This window comes from Podarcis raffonei, chromosome 6 (genome assembly GCF_027172205.1).
Source record: "Podarcis raffonei isolate rPodRaf1 chromosome 6, rPodRaf1.pri, whole genome shotgun sequence".
NCBI classification, from domain to species: Eukaryota; Metazoa; Chordata; class Lepidosauria; order Squamata; family Lacertidae; genus Podarcis; species Podarcis raffonei.
Window position 1 is genome coordinate 8,200,696 of NC_070607.1, and position 21,235 is coordinate 8,221,930.

Sequence of the window (21,235 nt, forward strand, 5' to 3'; positions counted from 1 at the left end):
ATGATTTTTTTGAAAAAATCCTAAGCCCCGGGGTCACAAATTCATAAAAAATCTGACTTTCGGCAATTCACTCAAAAATGGTGCCAGACGGTGGCAAATGATCCTCTGAAAGGTTTGGAAATGGAAAGAGAAGAAATCAGCCCTCGACAACTTAACCGGCAGAAAAAGATTTTTTTGAAAAAATCCTAAGTCCCAGGGTCACAATTTCATAAAAAATCTGACCTTTGGCAATTCATTCAAAAATGGTGCCAAACGGTTCCAAATTATCCCCTGAAAGGTTTGGCGGCTGAAACAGAAGTCTTTTTATCACAGGAGAAGAAATCATCCCTCAACAACTTAACCGGCAGAAAAAGATTTTTTTGAAAAAATACTAAGCCCGGGGGTCACAATTTCATAAAAAATCTGACTTTCGGCAATTCATTCAAAAATGGTGCCAAACGGTTCCAAATGCTCCCCTGAAATGTTTGGCGGTTGAAACAGAAGGCTTTTTATCACAGGAAAAGAAATCAGCCCTCAACAACTTAACCGGCAGAAAAAGATTTTTTTGAAAAAATCCTAAGCCCCGGGGTCACAAATTCATATAAAATCTGACTTTCGGAAATTCACTCAAAAATGGTGCCAGACGGTTGCAAATGATCCTCTGAAAGGTTTGGGAATGGAAATAGAAGAAATCAGCCCTCGACAACTTAACCGGCAGAAAAAATTTTTTTTGATAAAATCCTAAGCCCCGGGGTCACAATTTCATAAAAAGTCTGACTTTCAGCAATTCATTCAAAAATGGTGCCAAACGGTTCCAAATGCTCCCCTGAAAGGTTTGGCGGTTGAAACAGAAGGCTTTTTATCACAGGAGAAGAAATCAGCCCTCAACAACTTAACCGGCAGAAAATGATTTTTTTGAAAAAATCCTAAGCCCCGGGGTCACAAATTCATAAAAAATCTGACTTTCGGCAATTCACTCAAAAATGGTGCCAGACGATTGCAAATGATCCTCTGAAAGGTTTGGGAATGGAAATAGAAGAAAACAGCTCTCGACAACTTAATCGGCAGAAAAATATTTTTTTGAAAAAATCCTAAGCCCCGGGGTCACAATTTCATAAAAAATCTGACTTTCGGCAATTCATTCAAAAATGGTGCCAAACGGTTCCAAATGCTCCCCTGAAAGGTTTGGCGGTTGAAACAGAAGTCTTTTTGTCACAGGAGAAGAAATCAGCCCTCAACAACTTAACCGGCAGAAAAAGATTTTTTTGAAAAAATCCTAAGCCCCGGGGTCACAATTTCATAAAAAATCTGACTTTCGGCAATTCACTCAAAAATGGTGCCAGACGGTTGCAAATGATCCTCTGAAAGGTTTGGGAATGGAAATAGAAGAAATCAGCCCTCGACAACTTAACCGGCAGAAAAAGATTTTTTTGAAAAAATCCCTAAGCCCCGGGGTCACAATTTCATAAAAAATCTGACTTTCGGCAATTCACTCAAAAATGGTGCCAAACGGTTCCAAATGCTGCCCTGAAAGCTTTGGCGGTTGAAACAGAAGGCTTTTTATCACAGGAAAAGAAATCAGCCCTCAACAACTTAACCGGCAGAAAATGATTTTTTTGAAAAAATCCTAAGCCCCGGGGTCACAAATTCATAAAAAATCTGACTTTCGGCAATTCACTCAAAAATGGTGCCAGACGGTTGCAAATGATCCTCTGAAAGGTTTGGGAATGGAAATAGAAGAAACCAGCTCTCGACAACTTAATCGCAGAAAAAGATTTTTTTGAAAAAATCCTAAGCCCCGGGGTCACAATTTCATAAAAAATCTGACTTTCGGCAATTCACTCAAAAATGGTGCCAAACGGTTCCAAATGCTCCCCTGAAAGGTTTGGCGGTTGAAACAGATGGCTTTTTATCACAGGAGAAGAATTCAGCCCTCAACAACTTAACCGGCAGAAAATGATTTTTTTGAAAAAATCCTAAGCCCCGGGGTCACAAATTCATAAATAATCTGCCTTTCGGCAATTCACTCAAAAATGGTGCCAGACGGTTGCAAATGATCCTCTGAAAGGTTTGGGAATGGAAATAGAAGAAATCAGCCCTCGACAACTTAACCGGCAGAAAAAGATTTTTTTGAAAAAATCCTAAGACCCGGGGTCACAATTTCATAAAAAATCTCACTTTCGGCAATTCATTTAAAAATGGTGCAAAACAGTTTCAAATTCTCCCCTGAAAGGTTTGGCGGTTGAAACAAAAGTCTTTTTATCACAGGAGAAGAAATCAGCCCTCAACAACTTAACCGGCAGAAAAATATTTTTGTGAAAAAATCCTAAGCCTCGGGGTCAGAAATTCATAAAAAATCTGACTTTTGGCAATTCACTCAAAAAAAAAAAGATTTTTTTGAAGAAATCCTAAGCCCCGGGGTCACAATTTCATAAAAAATCTGACTTTCGGCAATTCACTCAAAAATGGTGCCAGACGGTTGCAAATGATCCTCTGAAAGGTTTGGGAATGGAAATAGAAGAAATCAGCCCTCGACAACTTAACCGGCAGAAAAAGATTTTTTTGAAAAAATCCCTAAGCCCCGGGGTCACAATTTCATAAAAAATCTGACTTTCGGCAATTCACTCAAAAATGGTGCCAAACGGTTCCAAATGCTGCCCTGAAAGCTTTGGCGGTTGAAACAGAAGGCTTTTTATCACAGGAAAAGAAATCAGCCCTCGACAACTTAAACAGCAGAAAATGATTTTTTTGAAAAAATCCTAAGCCCCGGGGTCACAAATTCATAAAAAATCTGACTTTCGGCAATTCACTCAAAAATGGTGCCAGACGGTTGCAAATGATCCTCTGAAAGGTTTGGAAATGGAAATAGAAGAAATCAGCCCTCGACAACTTAACCGGCAGAAAAAGATTTTTTTGAAAAAATCCTAAGCCCCGGGGTCACAATTTCATAAAAAATCTGACTTTCGGCAATTCACTCAAAAATGGTGCCAGACGGTTGCAAATGATCCTCTTAAAGGTTTGGGAATGGAAATAGAAGAAATCAGCCCTCAACAACTTAACCGACAGAAAATGATTTTTTTTGAAAAAATCCTAAGCCCCGGGGTCACAAATTCATAAAAAATCTGACTTTCGGCAATTCACTCAAAAATGGTGCCATACGGTTCCAAATTCTCCCCTGAAATGTTTGGCGGTTGAAACAGAAGTCTTTTTATCACAGCAAAAGAATTCAGCCCTCGACAACTTAACCGGCAGAATAAGATTTTTTTGAAAAAATCCTAAGCCCCGGGGTCACAATTTCATAAAAAATCTGACTTTTGGCAATTCACTCAAAAATGGTGCCAGACGGTTGCAAATGATCCTCTGAAAGGTTTGGGAATGGAAATAGAAGAAATCAGCCCTCGACAACTTAACCGGCAGAAAAAGATTTTTTTGAAAAAATCCCTAAGCCCCGGGGTCACAATTTCATAAAAAATCTGACTTTCGGCAATTCACTCAAAAATGCTGCCAAACGGTTCCAAATTCTCCCCTGAAATGTTTGGCGGTTGAAACAGAAGTCTTTTTATCACAGGAGAAGAAATCAGCCCTCAACAACTTAACCGGCAGAAAATGATTTTTTTGAAAAAATCCTAAGCCCCGGGGTCACAATTTCATAAAAAATCTGACTTTCGGCAATTCACTCAAAAATGGTGCCAGACGGATGCAAATGATCCTCTTAAAGGTTTGGGAATGGAAATAGAAGAAATCAGCCCTCGACAACTTAACCGGCAGAAAAAGATTTTTTTGAAAAAATCCCTAATCCCCGGGGTCACAATTTCATAAAAAATCTGACTTTCGGCAATTCATTCAAAAATGGTGCCAAACGGTTCCAAATGCTCCCCTGAAAGGTTTGGCGGTTGAAACAGAAGGCTTTTTATCACAGGAGAAGAAATCAACCCTCAACAACTTAACCGGCAGAAATAGATTTTTTTGAAAAAATCCTAAGCCCCGGGGTCACAATTTCATAAAAAATCTGACTTTCGGCAATTCATTCAAAAATGGTGCCATACGGTTCCAAATTCTCCCCTGAAATGTTTGGCGGTTGAAACAGAAGGCTTTTTATCACAGCAAAAGAATTCAGCCCTCAACAACTTAACCGGCAGAAAAAGATTTTTTTGAAAAAATCCTAAGCCCCGGGGTCACAATTTCATATAAAATCTGACTTTCGGAAATTCACTCAAAAATGGTGCCAGACGGTTGCAAATGATCCTCTGAAAGGTTTGGGAATGGAAATAGAAGAAATCAGCCCTCGACAACTTAACCGGCAGAAAAAGATTTTTTTGATAAAATCCTAAGCCCCGGGGTCACAATTTCATAAAAAATCTGACTTTCGGCAATTCATTCAAAAATGGTGCCAAACGGTTCCAAATGCTCCCCTGAAAGGTTTGGCGGTTGAAACAGAAGGCTTTTTATCACAGGAGAAGAAATCAGCCCTCAACAACTTAACCGGCAGAAAATGATTTTTTTGAAAAAATCCTAAGCCCCGGGGTCACAAATTCATATAAAATCTGACTTTCAAAAATTCACTCAAAAATGGTGCCAGACGGTTGCAAATGATCCTCTGAAAGGTTTGGGAATGGAAATAGAAGAAATCAGCCCTCGACAACTTAACCGGCAGAAAAAGATTTTTTTTGAAAAAATCCTAATCCCCGGGGTCACAATTTCAGAAAAAATCTGACTTTCGGCAATTCATTCAAAAATGGTGCCATACGGTTCTAAAATTCTCCCCTGAAATGTTTGGCGCTTGAAACAGAAGTCATTTTATCACAGGAAAAGAATTCAGCCCTCAACAACTTAACCGGCAGAAAAAGATTTTTTTGAAAAAATCCTAAGCCCCGGGGTCACAATTTCATAAAAAATCTGACTTTCGGCAATTCACTCAAAAATGGTGCCAGACGGTTGCAAATGATCCTCTTAAAGGTTTGGGAATGGAAATAGAAGAAATCAGCCCTCGACAACTTAACCGGCAGAAAAAGATTTTTTTGAAAAAATCCCTAAGCCCCGGGGTCACAATTTCATAAAAAATCTGACTTTCGGCAATTCACTCAAAAATGCTGCCAAACGGTTCCAAATGCTGCCCTGAAAGCTTTGGCGGTTGAAACAGAAGGCTTTTTATCACAGGAGAAGAAATCAGCCCTCAACAACTTAACCGGCAGAAAATGATTTTTTTTGAAAAACTCCTAAGCCCCGGGGTCACAAATTCATAAAAAATCTGACTTTCGGCAATTCACTCAAAAATGGTGCCAGACGGTTGCAAATGATCCTCTGAAAGGTTTGGGAATGGAAATAGAAGAAATCAGCCCTCGACAACTTAACCGGCAGAAAAAGATTTTTTTGAAAAAATCCTAAGCCCCGGGGTCACAATTTCATAAAAAATCTGACTTTCGGCAATTCATTCAAAAATGGTGCCAAACGGTTCCAAATGCTCCCCTGAAAGGTTTGGCGGTTGAAACAGAAGGCTTTTTATCACAGCAAAAGAATTCAGCCCTCAACAACTTAACCGGCAGAAAAAGATTTTTTTGAAAAAATCCTAAGCCCCGGGGTCACAATTTCATATAAAATCTGACTTTCGGAAATTCACTCAAAAATGGTGCCAGACGGTTGCAAATGATCCTCTGAAAGGTTTGGGAATGGAAATAGAAGAAATCAGCCCTCGACAACTTAACCGGCAGAAAAAGATTTTTTTGATAAAATCCTAAGCCCCGGGGTCACAATTTCATAAAAAATCTGACTTTCGGCAATTCATTCAAAAATGGTGCCAAACGGTTCCAAATGCTCCCCTGAAAGGTTTGGCGGTTGAAACAGAAGGCTTTTTATCACAGGAGAAGAAATCAGCCCTCAACAACTTAACCGGCAGAAAATGATTTTTTTGAAAAAATCCTAAGCCCCGGGGTCACAAATTCATAAAAAATCTGACTTTCGGCAATTCACTCAAAAATGGTGCCAGACGGTTGCAAATGATCCTCTGAAAGGTTTGGGAATGGAAATAGAAGAAACCAGCTCTCGACAACTTAATCGCAGAAAAAGATTTTTTTGAAAAAATCCTAAGCCCCGGGGTCACAATTTCATATAAAATCTGACTTTCGGAAATTCACTCAAAAATGGTGCCAGACGGTTGCAAATGATCCTCTGAAAGGTTTGGGAATGGAAATAGAAGAAATCAGCCCTCGACAACTTAACCGGCAGAAAAAGATTTTTTTGATAAAATCCTAAGCCCCGGGGTCACAATTTCATAAAAAATCTGACTTTCGGCAATTCATTCAAAAATGGTGCCAAACGGTTCCAAATTCTCCCCTGAAAGGTTTGGCGGTTGAAACAGAAGGCTTTTTATCACAGGAGAAGAAATCAGCCCTCAACAACTTAACCGGCAGAAAATGATTTTTTTGAAAAAATCCTAAGCCCCGGGGTCACAAATTCATATAAAATCTGACTTTCAAAAATTCACTCAAAAATGGTGCCAGACGGTTGCAAATGATCCTCTGAAAGGTTTGGGAATGGAAATAGAAGAAATCAGCCCTCGACAACTTAACCGGCAGAAAAAGATTTTTTTTGAAAAAATCCTAATCCCCGGGGTCACAATTTCAGAAAAAATCTGACTTTCGGCAATTCATTCAAAAATGGTGCCATACGGTTCTAAAATTCTCCCCTGAAATGTTTGGCGCTTGAAACAGAAGTCATTTTATCACAGGAAAAGAATTCAGCCCTCAACAACTTAACCGGCAGAAAAAGATTTTTTTGAAAAAATCCTAAGCCCCGGGGTCACAATTTCATAAAAAATCTGACTTTCGGCAATTCACTCAAAAATGGTGCCAGACGGTTGCAAATGATCCTCTTAAAGGTTTGGGAATGGAAATAGAAGAAATCAGCCCTCGACAACTTAACCGGCAGAAAAAGATTTTTTTGAAAAAATCCCTAAGCCCCGGGGTCACAATTTCATAAAAAATCTGACTTTCGGCAATTCACTCAAAAATGCTGCCAAACGGTTCCAAATGCTGCCCTGAAAGCTTTGGCGGTTGAAACAGAAGGCTTTTTATCACAGGAGAAGAAATCAGCCCTCAACAACTTAACCGGCAGAAAATGATTTTTTTTGAAAAACTCCTAAGCCCCGGGGTCACAAATTCATAAAAAATCTGACTTTCGGCAATTCACTCAAAAATGGTGCCAGACGGTTGCAAATGATCCTCTGAAAGGTTTGGGAATGGAAATAGAAGAAATCAGCCCTCGACAACTTAACCGGCAGAAAAAGATTTTTTTGAAAAAATCCTAAGCCCCGGGGTCACAATTTCATAAAAAATCTGACTTTCGGCAATTCATTCAAAAATGGTGCCAAACGGTTCCAAATGCTCCCCTGAAAGGTTTGGCGGTTGAAACAGAAGGCTTTTTATCACAGCAAAAGAATTCAGCCCTCAACAACTTAACCGGCAGAAAAAGATTTTTTTGAAAAAATCCTAAGCCCCGGGGTCACAATTTCATATAAAATCTGACTTTCGGAAATTCACTCAAAAATGGTGCCAGACGTTTGCAAATGATCCTCTGAAAGGTTTGGGAATGGAAATAGAAGAAATCAGCCCTCGACAACTTAACCGGCAGAAAAAGATTTTTTTGATAAAATCCTAAGCCCCGGGGTCACAATTTCATAAAAAATCTGACTTTCGGCAATTCATTCAAAAATGGTGCCAAACGGTTCCAAATGCTCCCCTGAAAGGTTTGGCGGTTGAAACAGAAGGCTTTTTATCACAGGAGAAGAAATCAGCCCTCAACAACTTAACCGGCAGAAAATGATTTTTTTGAAAAAATCCTAAGCCCCGGGGTCACAAATTCATAAAAAATCTGACTTTCGGCAATTCACTCAAAAATGGTGGCAGACGGTTGCAAATGATCCTCTGAAAGGTTTGGGAATGGAAATAGAAGAAAACAGCTCTCGACAACTTAATCGGCAGAAAAATATTTTTTTGAAAAAATCCTAAGCCCCGGGGTCACAATTTCATAAAAAATCTGACTTTCGGCAATTCATTCAAAAATGGTGCCAAACGGTTCCAAATGCTCCCCTGAAAGGTTTGGCGGTTGAAACAGAAGTCTTTTTATCACAGGAGAAGAAATCAGCCCTCAACAACTTAACCGGCAGAAAAAGATTTTTTTGAAAAAATCCTAAGCCCCGGGGTCACAATTTCATAAAAAATCTGACTTTCGGCAATTCACTCAAAAATGGTGCCAGACGGTTGCAAATGATCCTCTGAAAGGTTTGGGAATGGAAATAGAAGAAATCAGCCCTCGACAACTTAACCGGCAGAAAAAGATTTTTTTGAAAAAATCCCTAAGCCCCGGGGTCACAATTTCATAAAAAATCTGACTTTCGGCAATTCACTCAAAAATGGTGCCAAACGGTTCCAAATGCTGCCCTGAAAGCTTTGGCGGTTGAAACAGAAGGCTTTTTATCACAGGAAAAGAAATCAGCCCTCAACAACTTAACCGGCAGAAAATGATTTTTTTGAAAAAATCCTAAGCCCCGGGGTCACAAATTCATAAAAAATCTGACTTTCGGCAATTCACTCAAAAATGGTGCCAGACGGTTGCAAATGATCCTCTGAAAGGTTTGGGAATGGAAATAGAAGAAACCAGCTCTCGACAACTTAATCGCAGAAAAAGATTTTTTTGAAAAAATCCTAAGCCCCGGGGTCACAATTTCATAAAAAATCTGACTTTCGGCAATTCACTCAAAAATGGTGCCAAACGGTTCCAAATGCTGCCCTGAAAGCTTTGGCGGTTGAAACAGAAGGCTTTTTATCACAGTAAAAGAAATCAGCCCTCGACAACTTAAACAGCAGAAAATGATTTCTTTGAAAAAATCCTAAGCCCCGGGGTCACAAATTCATAAAAAATCTGACTTTCGGCAATTCACTCAAAAATGGTGCCAGACGGTTGCAAATGATCCTCTGAAAGGTTTGGAAATGGAAATAGAAGAAATCAGCCCTCGACAACTTAACCGGCAGAAAAAGATTTTTTTGAAAAAATCCTAAACCCCGGTGTCACAATTTCATAAAAAATCTGACTTTTGGCAATTCATTCAAAAATGGTGCCAAACGGTTCCAAATTCTCCCCTGAAAGGTTTGGCGGTTGAAACAGAAGTCTTTTTATCACAGGAGAAGAAATCAGCCCTCAACAACTTAACCGGCAGAAAAAGATTTTTTTGAAAAAATCCTAAGGCCCGGGGTCACAATTTCATAAAAAATCTGACTTTTGGCAATTCACTCAAAAATTGTGCCAAAAGGTTCCAAATTCTCCCCTGAAAGGTTTGGCGGTTGAAACAGAAGGCTTTTTATCACAGGAGAAGAAATCAGCCCTCAACAACTTAACCGGCAGAAAATGATTTTTTTGAAAAAATCCTAAGCCCCGGGGTCACAAATTCATAAAAAATCTGACTTTCGAAAATTCACTCAAAAATGGTGCCAGACGGTTGCAAATGATCCTCTGAAAGCTTTGGAAATGGAAATAGAAGAAATCAGCCCTCGACAACTTAACCGGCAGAAAAAGATTTTTTTTGAAAAAATCCTAAGCCCCGGGGTCACAATTTCAGAAAAAATCTGACTTTCGGCAATTCATTCAACAATGGTGCCATACGGTTCTAAAATTCTCCCCTGAAATGTTTGGCGCTTGAAACAGAAGTCATTTTATCACAGGAAAAGAAATCAGCCCTCGACAACTTAAACAGCAGAAAATGATTTTTTTGAAAAAATCCTAAGCCCCGGGGTCACAAATTCATAAAAAATCTGACTTTCGGCAATTCACTCAAAAATGGTGCCAGACGGTTGCAAATGATCCTCTGAAAGGTTTGGAAATGGAAATAGAAGAAATCAGCCCTCGACAACTTAACCGGCAGAAAAAGATTTTTTTGAAAAAATCCTAAACCCCGGTGTCACAATTTCATAAAAAATCTGACTTTTGGCAATTCATTCAAAAATGGTGCCAAACGGTTCCAAATTCTCCCCTGAAAGGTTTGGCGGTTGAAACAGAAGTCTTTTTATCACAGGAGAAGAAATCAGCCCTCAACAACTTAACAGGCAGAAAAAGATTTTTTTGAAAAAATCCTAAGCCCCGGGGTCACAATTTCATAAAAAATCTGACTTTTGGCAATTCACTCAAAAATTGTGCCAAAAGGTTCCAAATTCTCCCTTGAAAGGTTTGGCGGTTGAAACAGAAGGCTTTTTATCACAGGAGAGGAAATCAGCCCTCAACAACTTAACCGGCAGAAAATGATTTTTTTGAAAAAATCCAAAGCCCCGGGGTCACAATTTCATATAAAATCTGACTTTCGAAAATTCACTCAAAAATGGTGCCAGACGGTTGCAAATGATCCTCTGAAAGGTTTGGGAATGGAAATAGAAGAAATCAGCCCTCGACAACTTAACCGGCAGAAAAAGATTTTTTTTGAAAAAATCCTAAGCCCCGGGGTCACAATTTCAGAAAAAATCTGACTTTCGGCAATTCACTCAAAAATGGTGCCAGACGGTTGCAAATGATCCTCTGAAAGGTTTGGGAATGGAAATAGAAGAAATCAACCCTTGACAACTTAACCGGCAGAAAAAGATTTTTTTGAAAAAATCCCTAAGCCCCGGGGTCACAATTTCATAAAAAATCTGACTTTCGGCAATTCACTCAAAAATGGTGCCAAACGGTTCCAAATGCTGCCCTGAAAGCTTTGGCGGTTGAAACAGAAGGCTTTTTATCACAGGAAAAGAAATCAGCCCTCAACAACTTAACCGGCAGAAAAAGATTTTTTTGAAAAAATCCTAAGCCCCGGGGTCACAATTTCATAAAAAATCTGACTTTCGGCAATTCATTCAAAAATGGTGCCAAACGGTTCCAAATTCTCCACTGAAAGGTTTGGCGGTTGAAACAGAAGGCTTTTTATCACAGGAAAAGAATTCAGCCCTGAACAACTTAACCGGCAGAAAAAGATTTTTTTGAAAAAATCCTAAGCCCCGGGGTCACAATTTCATAAAAAATCTGACTTTCGGCAATTCACTCAAAAATGGTGCCAGACGGTTGCAAATGATCCTCTGAAAGGTTTGGGAATGGAAATAGAAGAAATCAGCCCTCGACAACTTAACCGGCAGAAAAAGATTTTTTTGAAAAAATCCCTAAGCCCCGGGGTCACAATTTCATAAAAAATCTGACTTTCGGCAATTCATTCAAAAATGGTGCCAAACGGTTCCAAATTCTCCACTGAAAGGTTTGGCGGTTGAAACAGAAGGCTTTTTATCACAGGAAAAGAATTCAGCCCTCAACAACTTAACCGGCAGAAAAAGATTTTTTTGAAAAAATCCTAAGCCCCGGGGTCACAAATTCATATAAAATCTGACTTTCGGAAATTCACTCAAAAATGGTGCCAGACGGTTGCAAATGATCCTCTGAAAGGTTTGGGAATGGAAATAGAAGAAATCAGCCCTCGACAACTTAACCGGCAGAAAAAATTTTTTTTGATAAAATCCTAAGCCCCGGGGTCACAATTTCATAAAAAGTCTGACTTTCGGCAATTCATTCAAAAATGGTGCCAAACGGTTCCAAATGCTCCCCTGAAAGGTTTGGCGGTTGAAACAGAAGGCTTTTTATCACAGGAGAAGAAATCAACCCTCAACAACTTAACCGGCAGAAAATGATTTTTTTGAAAAAATCCTAAGCCCCGGGGTCACAAATTCATAAAAAATCTGACTTTCGGCAATTCACTCAAAAATGGTGCCAGACGGTTGCAAATGATCCTCTGAAAGGTTTGGGAATGGAAATAGAAGAAAACAGCCCTCGACAACTTAACCGGCAGAAAAAGATTTTTTTGAAAAAATCCCTAAGCCCCGGGGTCACAATTTCATAAAAAATCTGACTTTCGGCAATTCACTCAAAAATGGTGCCAAACGGTTCCAAATGCTGCCCTGAAAGCTTTGGCGGTTGAAACAGAAGGCTTTTTATCACAGGAAAAGAAATCAGCCCTCAACAACTTAACCGGCAGAAAATGATTTTTTTGAAAAAATCCTAAGCCCCGGGGTCACAAATTCATAAAAAATCTGACTTTCGGCAATTCACTCAAAAATGGTGCCAGACGGTTGCAAATGATCCTCTGAAAGGTTTGGAAATGGAAATAGAAGAAATCAGCCCTCGACAACTTAACCGGCAGAAAAAGATTTTTTTGAAAAAATCCTAAACCCCGTTGTCACAATTTCATAAAAAATCTGACTTTTGGCAATTCATTCAAAAATGGTGCCAAACGGTTCCAAATTCTCCCCTGAAAGGTTTGGCGGTTGAAACAGAAGTCTTTTTATCACAGGAGAAGAAATCAGCCCTCAACAACTTAACAGGCAGAAAAAGATTTTTTTGAAAAAATCCTAAGGCCCGGGGTCACAATTTCATAAAAAATCTGACTTTTGGCAATTCACTCAAAAATTGTGCCAAAAGGTTCCAAATTCTCCCCTGAAAGGTTTGGCGGTTGAAACAGAAGGCTTTTTATCACAGGAGAGGAAATCAGCCCTCAACAACTTAACCGGCAGAAAATGATTTTTTTGAAAAAATCCTAAGCCCCGGGGTCACAATTTCATATAAAATCTGACTTTCGAAAATTCACTCAAAAATGGTGCCAGACGGTTGCAAATGATCCTCAGAAAGGTTTGGAAATGGAAATAGAAGAAATCAGCCCTCGACAACTTAACCGGCAGAAAATGATTTTTTTGGGAAAATCCTAAGCCCCGGGGTCACAATTTCATAAAAAATCTGACTTTCGGGAATTCACTCAAAAATGGTGCCAAACGGTTCCAAATGCTCCCCTGAAAGGTTTGGCGGTTGAAACAGAAGGCTTTTTATCACAGGAGAAGAAATCAGCCCTCAACAACTTAACCGGCAGAAAATGATTTTTTTGAAAAAATCCTAAGCCCCGGGGTCACAAATTCATAAAAAATCTGACTTTCGGCAATTCACTCAAAAATGGTGCCAGACGGTTGCAAATGATCCTCTGAAAGGTTTGGGAATGGAAATAGAAGAAACCAGCTCTCGACAACTTAATCGCAGAAAAAGATTTTTTTGAAAAAATCCTAAGCCCCGGGGTCACAATTTCATAAAAAATCTGACTTTCGGCAATTCACTCAAAAATGGTGCCAAACGGTTCCAAATGCTGCCCTGAAAGCTTTGGCGGTTGAAACAGAAGGCTTTTTATCACAGGAAAAGAAATCAGCCCTCGACAACTTAAACAGCAGAAAATGATTTTTTTGAAAAAATCCTAAGCCCCGGGGTCACAAATTCATAAAAAATCTGACTTTCGGCAATTCACTCAAAAATGGTGCCAGACGGTTGCAAATGATCCTCTGAAAGGTTTGGAAATGGAAATAGAAGAAATCAGCCCTCGACAACTTAACCGGCAGAAAAAGATTTTTTTGAAAAAATCCTAAACCCCGGGGTCACAATTTCATAAAAAATCTGACTTTTGGCAATTCACTCAAAAATTGTGCCAAACGGTTCCAAATTCTCCCCTGAAAGGTTTGGCGGTTGAAACAGAAGTCTTTTTATCACAGGAGAAGAAATCAGCCCTCAACAACTTAACAGGCAGAAAAAGATTTTTTTGAAAAAATCCTAAGGCCCGGGGTCACAATTTCATAAAAAATCTGACTTTTGGCAATTCACTCAAAAATTGTGCCAAAAGGTTCCAAATTCTCCCCTGAAAGGTTTGGCGGTTGAAACAGAAGGCTTTTTATCACAGGAGAGGAAATCAGCCCTCAACAACTTAACCGGCAGAAAATGATTTTTTTGAAAAAATCCTAAGCCCCGGGGTCACAATTTCATATAAAATCTGACTTTCGAAAATTCACTCAAAAATGGTGCCAGACGGTTGCAAATGATCCTCTGAAAGGTTTGGGAATGGAAATAGAAGAAATCAGCCCTCGACAACTTAACCGGCAGAAAATGATTTTTTTGGGAAAATCCTAAGCCCCGGGGTCACAATTTCATAAAAAATCTGACTTTCGGGAATTCACTCAAAAATGGTGCCAAACGGTTCCAAATGCTCCCCTGAAAGGTTTGGCGGTTGAAACAGAAGGCTTTTTATCACAGGAGAAGAAATCAGCCCTCAACAACTTAACCGGCAGAAAATGATTTTTTTGAAACAATCCTAAGCCCCGGGGTCACAAATTCATAAAAAATCTGACTTTCGGCAATTCACTCAAAAATGGTGCCAGACGGTTGCAAATGATCCTCTGAAAGCTTTGGAAATGGAAATAGAAGAAATCAGCCCTCGACAACTTAACCGGCAGAAAAAGATTTTTTTTGAAAAAATCCTAAGCCCCGGGGTCACAATTTCAGAAAAAATCTGACTTTCGGCAATTCATTCAAAAATGGTGCCATACGGTTCTAAAATTCTCCCCTGAAATGTTTGGCGCTTGAAACAGAAGTCATTTTATCACAGGAAAAGAAATCAGCCCTCGACAACTTAAACAGCAGAAAATGATTTTTTTGAAAAAATCCTAAGCCCCGGGGTCACAAATTCATAAAAAATCTGACTTTCGGCAATTCACTCAAAAATGGTGCCAGACGGTTGCAAATGATCCTCTGAAAGGTTTGGAAATGGAAATAGAAGAAATCAGCCCTCGACAACTTAACCGGCAGAAAAAGATTTTTTTGAAAAAATCCTAAACCCCGGTGTCACAATTTCATAAAAAATCTGACTTTTGGCAATTCATTCAAAAATGGTGCCAAACGGTTCCAAATTCTCCCCTGAAAGGTTTGGCGGTTGAAACAGAAGTCTTTTTATCACAGGAGAAGAAATCAGCCCTCAACAACTTAACAGGCAGAAAAAGATTTTTTTGAAAAAATCCTAAGCCCCGGGGTCACAATTTCATAAAAAATCTGACTTTTGGCAATTCACTCAAAAATTGTGCCAAAAGGTTCCAAATTCTCCCTTGAAAGGTTTGGCGGTTGAAACAGAAGGCTTTTTATCACAGGAGAGGAAATCAGCCCTCAACAACTTAACCGGCAGAAAATGATTTTTTTGAAAAAATCCAAAGCCCCGGGGTCACAATTTCATATAAAATCTGACTTTCGAAAATTCACTCAAAAATGGTGCCAGACGGTTGCAAATGATCCTCTGAAAGGTTTGGGAATGGAAATAGAAGAAATCAGCCCTCGACAACTTAACCGGCAGAAAAAGATTTTTTTTGAAAAAATCCTAAGCCCCGGGGTCACAATTTCAGAAAAAATCTGACTTTCGGCAATTCATTCAAAAATGGTGCCATACGGTTCTAAAATTCTCCCCTGAAATGTTTGGCGCTTGAAACAGAAGTCATTTTATCACAGGAAAAGAATTCAGCCCTCAACAACTTAACCGGCAGAAAAAGATTTTTTTGAAAAAATCCTAAGCCCCGGGGTCACAATTTCAGAAAAAATCTGACTTTCGGCAATTCACTCAAAAATGGTGCCAGACGGTTGCAAATGATCCTCTGAAAGGTTTGGGAATGGAAATAGAAGAAATCAGCCCTCGACAACTTAAGTGGCAGAAAAAGATTTTTTTGAAAAAATCCTAAGACCCGGGGTCACAATTTCATAAAAAATCTGACTTTCGGCAATTCATTCAAAAATGGTGCCAAACGGTTCCAAATGCTCCCCTGAAAGGTTTGGCGGTTGAAACAGAAGGCTTTTTATCACAGGAGAAGAAATCAACCCTCAACAACTTAACCGGCAGAAAAAGATTTTTTTGAAAAAATCCTAAGCCCCGGGGTCACAATTTCATAAAAAATCTGACTTTCGGCACTTCACTCAAAAATGGTGCCAGATGGTTGCAAATGATCCTCTGAAAGGTTTGGGAATGGAAATAGAAGAAATCAGCCCTCTACAACTTAACCGGCAGAAAAAGATTTTTTTGAACAAATCCTAAGCCCCGGGGTCACAATTTCATAAAAAATCTGACTTTCGGCAATTTACTCAAAAATGGTGCCAGACGGTTGCAAATGATCCTCTGAAAGGTTTGGGAATGGAAATAGAAGAAATCAACCCTTGACAACTTAACCGGCAGAAAAAGATTTTTTTGAAAAAATCCCTAAGCCCCGGGGTCACAATTTCATAAAAAATCTGACTTTCGGCAATTCACTCAAAAATGGTGCCAAACGGTTCCAAATGCTGCCCTGAAAGCTTTGGCGGTTGAAACAGAAGGCTTTTTATAACAGGAAAAGAAATCAGCCCTCAACAACTTAACCGGCAGAAAAAGATTTTTTTGAAAAAATCCTAAGCCCCGGGGTCACAATTTCATAAAAAATCTGACTTTCGGCAAATCATTCAAAAATGGTGCCAAACGGTTCCAAATTCTCCACTGAAAGGTTTGGTGGTTGAAACAGAAGGCTTTTTATCACAGGAAAAGAATTCAGCCCTCAACAACTTAACCGGCAGAAAAAGATTTTTTTGAAAAAATCCTAAGCCCCGGGGTCACAATTTCATATAAAATCTGACTTTCGGAAATTCACTCAAAAATGGTGCCAGACGGTTGCAAATGATCCTCTGAAAGGTTTGGGTATGGAAATAGAAGAAATCAGCCCTCGACAACTTAACCGGCAGAAAAAGATTTTTTTGAAAAAATCCTAAGCCCCGGGGTCACAATTTCATAAAAAAATCTGACTTTCGGCAATTCATTCAAAAATGGTGCCAAACGGTTCCAAATGCTCCCCTGAAACGTTTGGCGGTTGAAACAGAAGGCTTTTTATCACAGGAGAAGAAATCAGCCCTCAACAACTTAACCGGCAGAAAAAGATTTTTTTGAAAAAATCCTAAGCCCCGGGGTCACAATTTCATAAAAAATCTGACTTTCGGCAATTCACTCAAAAATGGTGCCAGACGGTTGCAAATGATCCTCTGAAAGGTTTGGGAATGGAAATAGAAGAAATCAGCCCTCGACAACTTAACCGGCAGAAAAAGATTTTTTTGAAAAAATCCCTAAGCCCCGGGGTCACAATTTCATAAAAAATCTGACTTTCGGCAATTCATTCAAAAATGGTGCCAAACGGTTCCAAATTCTCCACTGAAAGGTTTGGCGGTTGAAACAGAAGGCTTTTTATCACAGGAAAAGAATTCAGCCCTCAACAACTTAACCGGCAGAAAAAGATTTTTTTGAAAAAATCCTAATCCCCGGGGTCACAAATTCATATAAAATCTGACTTTCGGCAATTCACTCAAAAATGGTGCCAGACAGTTGCAAATGATCCTCTGAAAGGTTTGGAAATGGAAATAGAAGAAATCAGCCCTCGACAACTTAACCGGCAGAAAAAGATTTTTTTTGAAAAAATCCTAAGCCCCGGGGTCACAATTTCATAAAAAATCTGACTTTCGGCAATTCATTCAAAAATGGTGCCATACGGTTCCAAATTCTCCCCTGAAAGGTTTGGCGGTTGAAACAGAAGGCTTTTTATCACAGGAAAAGAATTCAGCCCTCAACAACTTAACCGGCAGAAAAAGATTTTTTTGAAAAAATCCTAAGCCCCGGGGTCACAATTTCATATAAAATCTGACTTTCGGAAATTCACTCAAAAATGGTGCCAGACGGTTGCAAATGATCCTCTGAAAGGTTTGGCTATGGAAATAGAAGAAATCAGCCCTCGACAACTTAACCGGCAGAAAAAGATTTTTTTGAAAAAATCCTAAGCCCCGGGGTCACAATTTCATAAAAAAATCTGACTTTCGGCAATTCATTCAAAAATGGTGCCAAACGGTTCCAAATGCTCCCCTGAAACGTTTGGCGGTTGAAACAGAAGGCTTTTTATCACAGGAGAAGAAATCAGCCCTCAACAACTTAACCGGCAGAAAAAGATTTTTTTGAAAAAATCCTAAGCCCTGGGGTCACAATTTCATAAAAAATCTGACTTTCGGCAATTTACTCAAAAATGGTGCCAGACGGTTGCAAATGATCCCCTGAAAGGTTTGGGAATGGAAATAGAAGAAATCAACCCTTGACAACTTAACCGGCAGAAAAAGATTTTTTTGAAAAAATCCCTAAGCCCCGGGGTCACAATTTCATAAAAAATCTGACTTTCGGCAATTCACTCAAAAATGGTGCCAAACGGTTCCAAATGCTGCCCTGAAAGCTTTGGCGGTTGAAACAGAAGGCTTTTTATCACAGGAAAAGAAATCAGCCCTCAACAACTTAACCGGCAGAAAAAGATTTTTTTGAAAAAATCCTAAGCCCCGGGGTCACAATTTCATAAAAAATCTGACTTTCGGCAAATCATTCAAAAATGGTGCCAAACGGTTCCAAATTCTCCACTGAAAGGTTTGGCGGTTGAAACAGAAGGCTTTTTATCACAGGAAAAGAATTCAGCCCTCAACAACTTAACCGGCAGAAAAAGATTTTTTTGAAAAAATCCTAAGCCCCGGGGTCACAATTTCATAAAAAATCTGACTTTCGGCAATTCACTCAAAAATGGTGCCAGACGGTTGCAAATGATCCTCTGAAAGGTTTGGCTATGGAAATAGAAGAAATCAGCCCTCGACAACTTAACCGGCAGAAAAAGATTTTTTTGAAAAAATCCTAAGCCCCGGGGTCACAATTTCATAAAAAAATCTGACTTTCGCCAATTCATTCAAAAATGGTGCCAAACGGTTCCAAATGCTCCCCTGAAACGTTTGGCGGTTGAAACAGAAGGCTTTTTATCACAGGAGAAGAAATCAGCCCTCAACAACTTAACCGGCAGAAAAAGATTTTTTTGAAAAAATCCTAAGCCCCGGGGTCACAATTTCATAAAAAATCTGACTTTCGGCAATTCACTTAAAAATGGTGCCAGACGGTTGCAAATGATCCTCTGAAAGGTTTGGGAATGGAAATAGAAGAAATCAGCCCTCGACAACTTAACCGGCAGAAAAAGATTTTTTTGAAAAAATCCCTAAGCCCCGGGGTCACAATTTCATAAAAAATCTGACTTTCGGCAATTCATTCAAAAATGGTGCCAAACGGTTCCAAATTCTCCACTGAAAGGTTTGGCGGTTGAAACAGAAGGCTTTTTATCACAGGAAAAGAATTCAGCCCTCAACAACTTAACCGGCAGAAAAAGATTTTTTTGAAAAAATCCTAAGCCCCGGGGTCACAAATTCATATAAAATCTGACTTTCGGCAATTCACTCAAAAATGGTGCCAGACAGTTGCAAATGATCCTCTGAAAGGTTTGGAAATGGAAATAGAAGAAATCAGCCCTCGACAACTTAACCGGCAGAAAAAGATTTTTTTTGAAAAAATCCTAAGCCCCGGGGTCACAATTTCATAAAAAATCTGACTTTCGGCAATTCATTCAAAAATGGTGCCATACGGTTCCAAATTCTCCCCTGAAAGGTTTGGCGGTTGAAACAGAAGGCTTTTTATCACAGGAAAAGAATTCAGCCCTCAACAACTTAACCGGCAGAAAAAGATTTTTTTGAAAAAATCCTAAGCCCCGGGGTCACAATTTCATATAAAATCTGACTTTCGGAAATTCACTCAAAAATGGTGCCAGACGGTTGCAAATGATCCTCTGAAAGGTTTGGGAATGGAAATAGAAGAAATCAGCCCTCGACAACTTAACCGGCAGAAAAGGGTTTTTTTGAAAAAATCCTAAGCCCCGGGGTCACAATTTCATAAAAAATCTGACTTTCGGCAATTCAGTCAAAAATGGTGCCAAACGGTTCCAAATGCTGCCCTGAAAGCTTTGGCGGTTGAAACAGAAGGCTTTTTATCACAGGAGAAGAAATCAGCCCTCAACAACTTAACCGGCAGAAAATGATTTTTTTGAAAAAATCCTAAGCCCCGGGGTCACAAATTCATAAAAAATCTGACTTTCGGCAATTCACTCAAAAATGGTGCCAGACAGTTGCAAATGATCCTCTGAAAGGTTTGGAAATGGAAATAGAAGAAATCAGCCCTTGACAACATAACCGGCAGAAAAAGATTTTTTTTGAAAAAATCCTAAGCCCCGGGGTCACAATTTCATAAAAAATCTGACTTTCGGCAATTCATTCAAAAATGGTGCCATACGGTTCCAAATTCTCCTCTGAAAGGTTTGGCGGTTGAAACGGAAGGCTTTTTATCACAGGAAAAGAATTCAGCCCTCAACAACTTAACCGGCAGAAAAAGATTTTTTTGAAAAAATCCTAAGCCCCGGGGTCACAATTTCATATAAAATCTGACTTTCGGCAATTCACTCAAAAATGGTGCCAGACGGTTGCAAATGATCCTCTGAAAGGTTTGGGAATGGAAATAGAAGAAATCAGCCCTCGACAACTTAACCGGCAGAAAAAGATTTTTTTTGAAAAAATCCTAAGCCCCGGGGTCACAATTTCATAAAAAATCTGACTTTCGGCAATTCATTCAAAAATGGTGCCATACGGTTCCAAATTCTCCCCTGAAAGGTTTGGCGGTTGAAACAGAAGGCTTTTTATCACAGGAAAAGAATTCAGCCCTCAACAACTTAACCGGCAGAAAAAGATTTTTTTGAAAAAATCCTAAGCCCCGGGGTCACAATTTCATATAAAATCTGACTTTCGGAAATTCACTCAAAAATGGTGCCAGACGGTTGCAAATGATCCTCTGAAAGGTTTGGCTATGGAAATAGAAGAAATCAGCCCTCGACAACTTAACCGGCAGAAAAAGATTTTTTTGAAAAAATCCTAAGCCCCGGGGTCACAATTTCATAAAAAAATCTGACTTTCGGCAATTCATTCAAAAATGGTGCCAAACGGTTCCAAATGCTCCCCTGAAACGTTTGGCGGTTGAAACAGAAGGCTTTTTATCACAGGAGAAGAAATCAGCCCTCAACAACTTAACCGGCAGAAAAAGATTTTTTTGAAAAAATCCTAAGCCCTGGGGTCACAATTTCATAAAAAATCTGACTTTCGGCAATTTACTCAAAAATGGTGCCAGACGGTTGCAAATGATCCCCTGAAAGGTTTGGGAATGGAAATAGAAGAAATCAACCCTTGACAACTTAACCGGCAGAAAAAGATTTTTTTGAAAAAATCCCTAAGCCCCGGGGTCACAATTTCATAAAAAATCTGACTTTCGGCAATTCACTCAAAAATGGTGCCAAACGGTTCCAAATGCTGCCCTGAAAGCTTTGGCGGTTGAAACAGAAGGCTTTTTATCACAGGAAAAGAAATCAGCCCTCAACAACTTAACCGGCAGAAAAAGATTTTTTTGAAAAAATCCTAAGCCCCGGGGTCACAATTTCATAAAAAATCTGACTTT